This window comes from Rissa tridactyla, chromosome 3, assembly GCF_028500815.1.
Source record: "Rissa tridactyla isolate bRisTri1 chromosome 3, bRisTri1.patW.cur.20221130, whole genome shotgun sequence".
NCBI classification, from domain to species: Eukaryota; Metazoa; Chordata; class Aves; order Charadriiformes; family Laridae; genus Rissa; species Rissa tridactyla.
This window is the reverse complement of record NC_071468.1, coordinates 47893710-47903989: the sequence shown is the minus strand read 5'-3', so window position 1 is coordinate 47903989 and position 10280 is coordinate 47893710.

Here is a 10280-nt window from a genome sequence, read left to right as displayed (position 1 = left end):
ATTAGTCCTGTCACTAATGTATGGACTCAGAGGAGAAAATACCTCATTTAACAAGGAACTTTGGGTAACTTTAGATGAGGAAGCTCATCTGCCTTCACTGTAATTTGTGGACAGCTATCACTTCCTTACTACTTGCTCTGTCTCCCAGCTAAAGGCTTAGCTTGAGAAAACTGTGCTCCAGACATGCAACATAAATCCACTTGAAAATCGTATGCCTCCCCATGGAGCTCCATTTTGGCACTTGAGGGAATTTTTTGGCAAAGTTGATTTTCAGTTGTCTTTTTCTATCAGGAAATGGCAAAATCTAAAGTTTTTCCTGCAGAAATAACCTTTTCCTCATCCTCCTGAAACAACTTGTCTGCTGTAGGATTGCCAGTCCACAGGATACAAGAAATATGGACAGGGTAGTAGAGTGTATCTCATCTGGTATGTGCAGCAAGTCTTACAGGAGCGTCATTTCCAGCCATATGTAGAACAAAGATACTGTTTTGTCTGTTTTTTTAAATAAACAGCCTTGATTATTATTACATTACTAAATGTTGTTGCATGTTTTACACAGAAGCCAAACAAGAAAAATTAATAAATAGGAGAGATGATCTCTAAAAGGTTCATCTCTCTTCGTCACTATTTAGACATATATAGGTTACTATCTCTCTAACAAGCTTATTTGCTAAATAAATGCATTGATATCCTGCTTGAATTGTGGGGTAAACTAAAACCAGAGAGATACATGTATTCAGAGAAAAAGTAAGACACATTGCATCATGAAATATTACAACACTTACAACACCATTACCAGCAATGTTAAGAGTATAACATTTACGTTCAATATCTCATTATTTTTTCTAACTCAGTCAAGGCCTGAGACAAGGGCCTAGTGAAATCCTACAGAAAAAGAACAAGGATTGCTGATGCCACGTCTCCATGGCAGCACAGCTAATTTGGCAGGACAACCAAGCGCGCAGAAAGAAAAAGAGGTTATTTACAAAGATATCTTTGATAAAAGGGGCTTTGGGGACAGGAAAATGGTCCAGGAAAAAAAAAAAAGTCACAGAAATGTTCCAACCTTTAAAATAAATTCTTTAAATGAGTGAGAGAAAATAAATCGAAGAAAAAATTTCTTGAGTCACTAAGCACAGTGAGTTTCATCTTTGTTTGTTGTTGTACAATGCTATAAACCACCCTGAATGGCCCAGAATAACATTAGTGGTTCTGTGTATTGTAACCACTTCAATCAAGGCCTTTTGTTTTGAATCACCTGCCCTGCCTGCATTGGAGCCCCTTTTATAGCCCGGTCGCAGCACAGAGACCTAATTTAGTTCCACACACAAAAAGGAGCGAGCAAGAAAAATACACTCATCTCTCACTGCTCCTTGCTTGAATCCACAAGAGAACAACTGAGGCAACAAATGGAGTGTAATGTTTAAGAGAATATTTTAAAATTCCTCAGCCTATGACCCCCAAGTAATTTGTAAATGATATTGTTGCAGCATTCCTGAAGGATGCAGATGCCCAGTTGGACACAGGTGAATTGGTGGCCTCAGGCAGTGGGCATGTCTCCCATGAAAAGAAGAACGGGAAGAAGAAACTGTGAGGGGGAGCCCACCCTGAAACACATGCAGCAAGGGGCAGGGGGCTCTTACTGACTCCCATGGAGACCTGAAAGGCAGAAGTGCCTCAGAGTATTCAGTGTGGTTAATCTTCTCTAGCAGAAGGCTCACTTGAGGTTGCAGGCAATGGACTGCCCAGAGCCACGCTACAAGCCTTTTCCAGTCCTCTTCCACGTTTTGCTTGTAGAAACAGCTCTGTGCAAAGGTCCATAGTGGTTAGTAGAGCAGCAGAGCAGGCTTTCTGTTAAACATAAACCCATCAAAGTGCTGGTTTAGTGTTGTGACACCTCAGACCAAGGAATGCACCGCGTCCACCACCGTGTCCATGGTTACTTTTCTTTTAGTTTGCCTAAAAATAGGTGATTTTTGCCTCCATCAGTTCCTCAGCACAGAATCAGTCTCAGCCAGAGGCTGAGCACCCTGGGCTTTTGGGAGATGGTTCCTCTTCCAGTGAAGAGCCACATAAAAACTGCATGTGGGAGCCCCAAGCCCCAGGCGGACTAAGCCCCCTTACAGTGCCATGAACCACAGCCTGCAGCATCTAACCAGGCAGGTGCCTTTCCAGCATGAGGTCGTGTCCAACACGTGGTGGGGTCATATGTCTTGGCACCACACGTACAATTCGTGCTCTTTTGTGTTCTCATTGCTACACTAGTAAAATTGACTTTGCTCCAAAGGCAATGTGGTTGTAGCACATACCCTGCAGATACCCATTAAATGCAGGGCTGATGCTAGTGAAAACAGTCACACAAGTGCGTGTGTGTGTCTGTGTCTGTGAATCCTTTAGGTTCAGGGTAAGAACTGGCTAAACACAATTATAATCTTCAGAATAAATATAAGCATGAGATCCTGTTCATGGAACACCTTCTGAGCATCCTTGCCTTGATTGAACCTCTCACCTGGAGGAAATTATTTTCCATCTATAAACAAAAGGGTAAAAAAAGTATTTTCCAAATCACTTACCTAGATCTCCTCATTAATTTCAAGTGCAATGTTGCCACTTACAAAAGAAACAATCCCACTGGTTTTAGGTCTGCTTGCTACTTTATACTATGAACGATTAATGCATTAGAAAATTAACTTGCAGATGAAAGAAAAGAGCAGCCTGTGGAAGTCGAATAATGACCTTATTTTAAGAATTTCCCTTGAGTAACCCCCACTGTTGCATCTTACGCAAAGGGAGGAAAAATTATACACGCACATCTTTAATGTCTTTTTTGAATGCTGATGAAATGATTAGTGTTTTGGAGAAGTCTGTGCAGATGAAACGACAGCAGCAGGAGTAGCAGCCAGAGATTAGCTAGAGACTGCAGTGTGGGAGCTGCTGTTCTGCAGTTCATAAAGAGAAAAATTAGCAAGCTAGATTATAATTAATAAACTAGAATGGGGTGGCTTTGGGAAACAAATGGGCTTAACATGTTTAGAAAACACAGCTTTCTTCCAGAGTTGGAAGCAATTATTCATTGCTTGTTGGTACCTTATGCACTTATCTAGCAAACAGGTGAGAAGGTTTAATATCTAGTTGCTGAGGGGACCAAAGAGGTCTTAACACTGCATTTCACAAGGGGGAGCCTTTCTGCTTCAGTAAATTAATTCCCCAGGTCCTCTCTTGCTCCCCTAGCACCAGGTTGTCCTATTCTTGCACTTGGATCTTGCTGGATACTTTTTAGCACTGTCTACAAATGTCTACAATGCCTTCTCTGCTGACAGAAAGCCAGCAGAAGGCAACTGTTTCTCTCTAGGATGTGGATGCTGAACAGGGTGTGGGACAACCCTTAGTTCCTGCTTCAGCAATAGTTTTCACATATGTCCTTAGACAAGTCTTGCAATTTGCTTTTTTCCTCACCCCTGCATCCTGTTGTACTGCTGTTTAGAACTTGTATAAAATTGCAGAATCTATATTAAATGCAACGTAATAAATGGTTTGTTTTAGCAGTAAGCAGTGCTTCTATTTCAGTTTCTTGGGTAGAATGCAGATTTCATGGATCAGAAGCTTGAAAAGTTGCGTAACTGTTAATGCCCCATCACCTATGAATGGATGCATCACTATTGACCTTCCAAGGAACAGTCAAGATTCATCATTCAGTGATCCTTGCACACACATGTAACAGGGAAAGGGAACAACAATCCTTTTCTGCTCCCTTTTATGTCCTGTCCAAAGACAAGGAAGAGTCACAGTCCACGTATGCAGGAAATTAAAAGATCACTCCTTCTATGAATTACCTCGAAACCATGACAGTCACTTTCCCAAGTTCCCCTGAGCTTGCCTCCAAGTTTCATAGACTTACAGAACACATGGCTCTCTCCAAAGTCAACGGTTCCCTGGTAGGAAACCTGCTGAGGACGTTGATGCCTTCTGGACTAGGTTGCCTTGAACTCCTGAATTACTGTGACCTGCAATCAGGATGGGCAAAGAACTGCACACCCAAGCCTGGCCTGGCACCAAGAAAGATCCCATGGCATTCTTGTTAAGAAGAAAGATGTTTGGGTTTTGTGTTTCGGATAATTCCTCCTTTAATATCTGCAAATGAATATCGGAGGCTAAAGACTTGACTTTGTAACTGGTCTTTCTTCTGCTTCACTCTTTGACATTCAGTGATTCAGCCTTTCTGTGTAATTCTTTTTTCCTATATGCTTTGATATTGATGCCTGTACTACATGATTTGCTTGATGGGGTGTGCGGGTGTATGCTCTTTGTGCTTATCCAAAAGACAACGCTAAAACCAAACACAATCTCAGCTACAATGATTAGGGACAAATACTCAGTTTACAGACAAATAATTTCAAACTGAATTTTTAAACTGTAGCTTCAGATGGTCTGTAAATACAAGACGAGCTGTTATATCCAAGCCAAGGGCCAAAGAGAGAGTGTGTGAATGAAGGAAATCAAAGGTCAATGAACACTTTCCCTTGACATGCTGTCTTACTCCATAAAGATATCGCCCCTTTTCCTAAAATGGTAAAACTGGCTGCCAAATTAAACAACTTGTTGGTCCTATAACCTACATCGAGTGGGGTATTGCTTTCCATTCTACTGACTGGGTCAGACCAACATCCTCAGCAGGACTTGTTTCTAAACACTAATGCACCACAGAAAGAATATGAAAAGTTAATGAATGAGAGGAGAGAAATGATGTATGAAGCACCAGAAGAAGACTTAGCAGATATAGGTTGGATTTCAGGCTTTGTGATGCATTTCCCACAAAATCTTGGGCAAAAATCAGTCCATGCAAATGGTAATTAAAACAAGGCCAGGGCAAGGACTCAAGTATTGGCCCACAATTGTCTACGCTGTTTAATTGTTAACACATTCTCTCACATGGCTTTGGCTCATGCTGACTTGATTTCCCCCAGACAATGTCAAAGCATGGTTCAGAGGACAGCATGCGCCAGGGACTGCCCCAGCAGGCAGCTTGGATGGAGTTCCCCCTTCCCCAGTCACTGCAGGGGAGTGTTTAGCCATGTGGACACAAACCACACCATGACTGGCCTGCAGGGCCACAGAATAGGCCCTTTCTGATTTTATTTGCTTGTATAGATGTAGTCTTCTTTCCTGCATTGCTTTGTCTGCCCTATTTTAGACTGTAAATTCTTTGGAACGAAGTAACCTTTTAATATGTATTTGAATAATGCCTGAGACAATGAGATGCCAGCCTTTGCTGGGGGTTGCCTTTGCTACTGAAAGGCCTATTAAAGAAACAAACAAAAAAATAAAAATAAAAAAATAAGGAAGACTATTCAGCTCTTGAAACAGCTCTCAGTTTTTCTTCTTTTAATCCATCCATGTCAACAGATATCTTCATCCTACAGTGGGGCTTTACAGCTGTCAGAATTTGCGGTCTCAGGACTGCAGCACGTGTTAACTCTCACATGAACATGCATTTTGTCTCAATATGCAGAAACAGGGACTAAGACAAGGAAATTGTCCCTGGTGATCTCCCACCACCACCAGGAGCGCCCCCGTGGCTCAGTCCCTCAACTATCTTACACTGTGTAGCTCTCACATGGCGCTCGGTGGTGGCCTCACACCACCAGCAGCCCTAAAGGACTCAGATGCAGAGAAAGCCTAAAAGCCTTTGTTTGGGACCAGACTGACCCCAGGTCAGGACAGCAGCATGGTTAGTGTCCTGGTAGAAAGGCAGTATTAAAAAAAGGCATTTGCTATTTGCCTTTAATTGCCTGTCATATTGCTTCTTAGCCAACCTCAGAAACAGCTTATTAAGACATTCACCTGGAGGGATGGAGAAATTAAAAATATAGAGAAAAGGGCTCTATCGCTAATAAAAAGACAAGCAGTAGGTCAGGACTGACCTTTTCCAATCCTGTTCTTAAACAGACTAATTTTCAATATCACTGATACTGACTGTCTCCCCTCAAACTCTCCTGTCTTAGGAGCCCTTAGACTTCTCGTTACTCCAGCTGCCTTGCTAGAGAGACAGAGACACTTTTTCTTCATTGCCCGTTTCTCATAGGTCTGACTCTTCCAAACATACATCTCTAGAGATGGGACCAGTCTCTAGAAGTGTCCTTCATCCTCAGAGAAGCCAAGATGTCATCCTATATATATCCATCCTGCCTAGGAGACGGTGTTCCTCATCCAGTTCACTGCCAGCCCCCACAGTACCCGTGCTGGTGGGTGCCAGCAAGCGGGAAGGCACAGCCCTGAGGTGGAGTGGCAACATGGGACCATAGGCCAGCTCAAGGGCAGACAAGGGCTAGAAAGTCTTGCTAGGCAGCAAGAAGCTGTGGCTGTATGTCGTGCATGAAGGAGCAGTTCTTGTTGAGCAGCGTAGGCACGGCAGAGGTTTCCCACGGCGCCTCAGAGCAGGAGCAGTCAGGGGTCTTCTACCCTCACCAGGACCTCTGATGTACCCTCAGAAGTGATCTCATGGGGCAGTGCAGGCATGGCTTTGGAGAACCTGAAAGACTTGTTTGTGTTTTCAGCCAGAGCTGCCAATCCACCTGGATATTACTCATCAGCTGCAGAGCATCTATCAGCTCCAGATCAGAGAGTTCCTTGGCACTGCCTATTACATCTCTCTTTTGTTTTCATTAATCTCATTAAAATGTCAAGCTTGCACCCTGTTTGCAAACTCTGTGTGGCACAAATCAGTTTATCTGCACAAGATCTCCCCACTGTCACATACTGGCAAAGCGAATGCAAACAGCGTGTACTTTTTACCTCAAATGCTGCTCTTCCATACTTGTTCTTAGCTGAATAAATCCTGAGTTGCCCTAGGAGATTTTGAAAGGAGTTTGAAGAGTTGCGTATAACTCCTGATGTTCAGATTGCTTTGATATGTTTTCCAAACAAAATAATATTGTCAGAGTGAGTTAGTTTTGCCCAATAGGTGCCAGCAACTTTTAAGTAACACAGCACTATTACTTTCTATAGGCTGTGATGTATCTGATGCTCTCCAGATGAACTTGTTTAGGAGCTCCGGGGTCAATGAGGCAGGATGCTCATCCCTCCCAATTCCCATGAGATGCTCCAAGCCCTGCAACAGCAGATCCTAAGAACAACATTTTACATGCTAAATTGTTCTTTGACAAAGTCTAATATCTAATTCCAACACAGCAGCAATACAGAGACAGCCAGTGCTTATGAAAGGGCTACATTTTCTTGCTGAGCAATGCTATGTTGGATCACACTGGGAGACCAATGAATTGTGGCACCGAGCCATATTAACCTCTCCCTCTAAAACTTTTGCAGAAGGGAAACTCCAGCATGTTTCAACATGTCAAAACCCAGTGTAGCTTTAAAAAACAAATCCAGGGCACCTGTAATCATAAAAGGGATTGAAATGAATATTTCTGGCAGCTGGAGATGGTCAGCTATGGAGAAGTGCATGCTGCTTTTCTTCACGCCAAGGCATTCCAGCCCTTTTATTCACATCCCTCTCTATGCTATGGCCCCTCTGCTCCACAGACCATACCTGCTCCTCATTACTTCAAAAGATCTAGTGCACTAGAGTCTCACCCCATTTATTTTACTGTTGCTGCCAGTGTTTTTGCAATATCTCATTTACCTGTTGTTGTCCTTAGGCTCTTCTCTATGCATCCTGCTTCTTCCTGCCCCGTGCCCCGCTGTTACGTGAGGAAGTGTTACATCTTTCCCATTGCACTTCTTATTTGCAGACTGGTAAGCTCTCCCTGGGAAAGAGGTTTGCAGGAAAAATGGTAAAGCTGTTTTCTCAGGAACAACGTGTGCTTAATGGGAACCAAAAATGCCTCATGATGCCCTCAAGAACTAGTGTCCTGGACATCTTAGCCATGGAGCTTATGAGACCAGACTAGTCCTAAGAGTGACAAGAGTAGGGAAACTCTTGGGCCTTCAAGGTGTCATCTGAGGGTGGCTCAGGATTTAGAAGGCTCTTTGGCTGATGGACTTAGGTCATTCCACAAACCTACCAGCAACACATAGCCCTCGCTACAGACGTGAGCGCTCAGACTCCTTTCTTTCCACTGCCTCCAGCCCCAGCCTTCCTTAGCAAGCACAACCATTGCCCACAGCACATCTACGAACACAAAGCATGTGTCTAGAACAAAGCAATTTTGCCCTTAAGAAATAAAAAAAAGTTGGCTTTCACATACGTCCACAATTCTGTTTATGTTCTTGCTTGAAACTGATGGCCAGACACTGTCAAAGTATAAAACCCACAAACAGTAAACCACAGATTAACACTGGAAGAATCTTTTCTTCATTTCCTTTTTTTTTTTCTCCCCCCAAAAATGTTACCTGGGATACTTTCTTGTTGGCATCTGTTTGTTACCATAGCCAGCTTGTCTGACTGCCTGCATATTAGGGTAACTAAGGAACAAACAAACACAGGGCATATTTCATATCTCTTCTTGCCTGTCTTTCCTTACTCCATGCAGGAAACTTTTTTTATAATTCACTCTGTGAACTTTTGCCCTGTCTGATAAATAAGCAGCCAGGATAAAATATGTGGCTTGAAGTGCTTTACCTTGCAGTTCTGGATGCAGTTCAGGTGGATGAGACCCTTTTTCTCAAATGGTGAATGAAGAGCTTCATTCAGCTTCCCTACACTCCACTGGCTGCAGCTTCCCAGCTGGTGATAGTAACAATATCTCCATTAATTTCAGCCATTTTCTGTCATCATCCCACAGACATTATACATACTGGGGATGACCTGAGCATGTACTAATCCCATTGATCACCTGTGGACCTGCTAAACTCTTCCCAATGTGGTGCAGTTGTGCTGAATGGCTCCAGCTACAACTAAATCCCAGACTATACCCCAGTGTTTTCCTGGAACAGCATCTTCAATCTGGATATATAGGCCAGGACCTACTTGTTCATGAGGCATTTGAAAGGTGCACCATATCCTAGCCATAGAGAATATGTTCTTTTCTGCCCAGTTCTCCACAGCAGCAGGCCTGTGGCATGAGGACGGCGTGCAATGATCAGAGATAGTGTCTTACAAACAGAGTGCACGTGCTATTGCGTCCCCTACGACGTCTGCCAAATTCCCATACCATATCAAGCTGGTGCCACTGCCCGAGTTTGCAGAGCTCTGAGCTGAGCTGTTAGTGCATTTGGGGAAGTAAAATGGCTTTGGAGGCTTGGGACTCCTGCTCATCTGATGTATCCATAGTTTAGTGTCAGCACTTGCTGAAGAACAAACAATAATGAGCTTATGGCATTTTTTGCAATTTTATACCCAGAAAAAAGTACCTCTTAACAGTATAAAATGCCCCTGGCACTCCTAACTCTTGTACTCTCATACTCTCTTTGTTCACAGCAAAATTTACTGTTAAGGTTCCTCTCCACATCCGCACCAAATCTTGGTTCTATCTGATCTTAACTTTGCCTAGCTTTAATAATCTGGGCTAAACCTTTTGTGTGTTCTGTATGTCCTTTTTATCTTAAATAGGATATTTACTTTTCTGTTCAAAACATTTTAGACCAACTCACCAGTTTCTGAGAAGGAATCTAGGAATATTGTTTTGTTCATGTTAGGGGAAAAAAAGACAACCTTTCATTTGAAAAGCTTAACTCCCCCTGCTCTGAGGCAGAGAATTCAGATCTGGAGACAGGGGATGGAGAGGTAAGTAATTCATCAATAAGCCCCATAAAAGCACTGCCCAAAGTTGGTCACCTTTTAGCAAAGCAGCAGTTTACTTCCTAGCAGAGATTTCTGCAGTCTTAGCAGTTATGTTCCCCAAAGACCCTGCCTGTACCGGCTCAAGCCAGGGAAGCTCAGCTGGAGGCAGAGCAAGACCTTTCCCAGCACTGCAGCTCAGCACCAGCTGCAGATTGAGCATTTGAAATAAAATTGAAGGGAAAAAACTTGTCCCAGCTGTGCTCCAAGCAAAGCAATTGCTGGGCCCAGCCTGCCTGGAGAAGATCAGTTTGTATTCAAATAGGAAAAAAATTAGACCTGAGGGTGTAAATTGTACCCAGCAGCGTAGGAAGGGGTGAGGAGACTAGCATGGAAACAGACTGGTAAGGACAGGGTGCAAAGACTAGTTGGGCCAAGGATCCATAGCTGGGTGAGAGACTAGTGTTGCAGAAGGGAAAAAAAGCTTCATTCTCCATCAGTACTGCAAGGGCTGAGACCTTGTCTCCCAGATGTACTTACTACTCGCTCCCAAACTCCTCTCAGGTTGTTCAGCTCTCCTCCTCGACCCCCTGGGGCGTAGGGC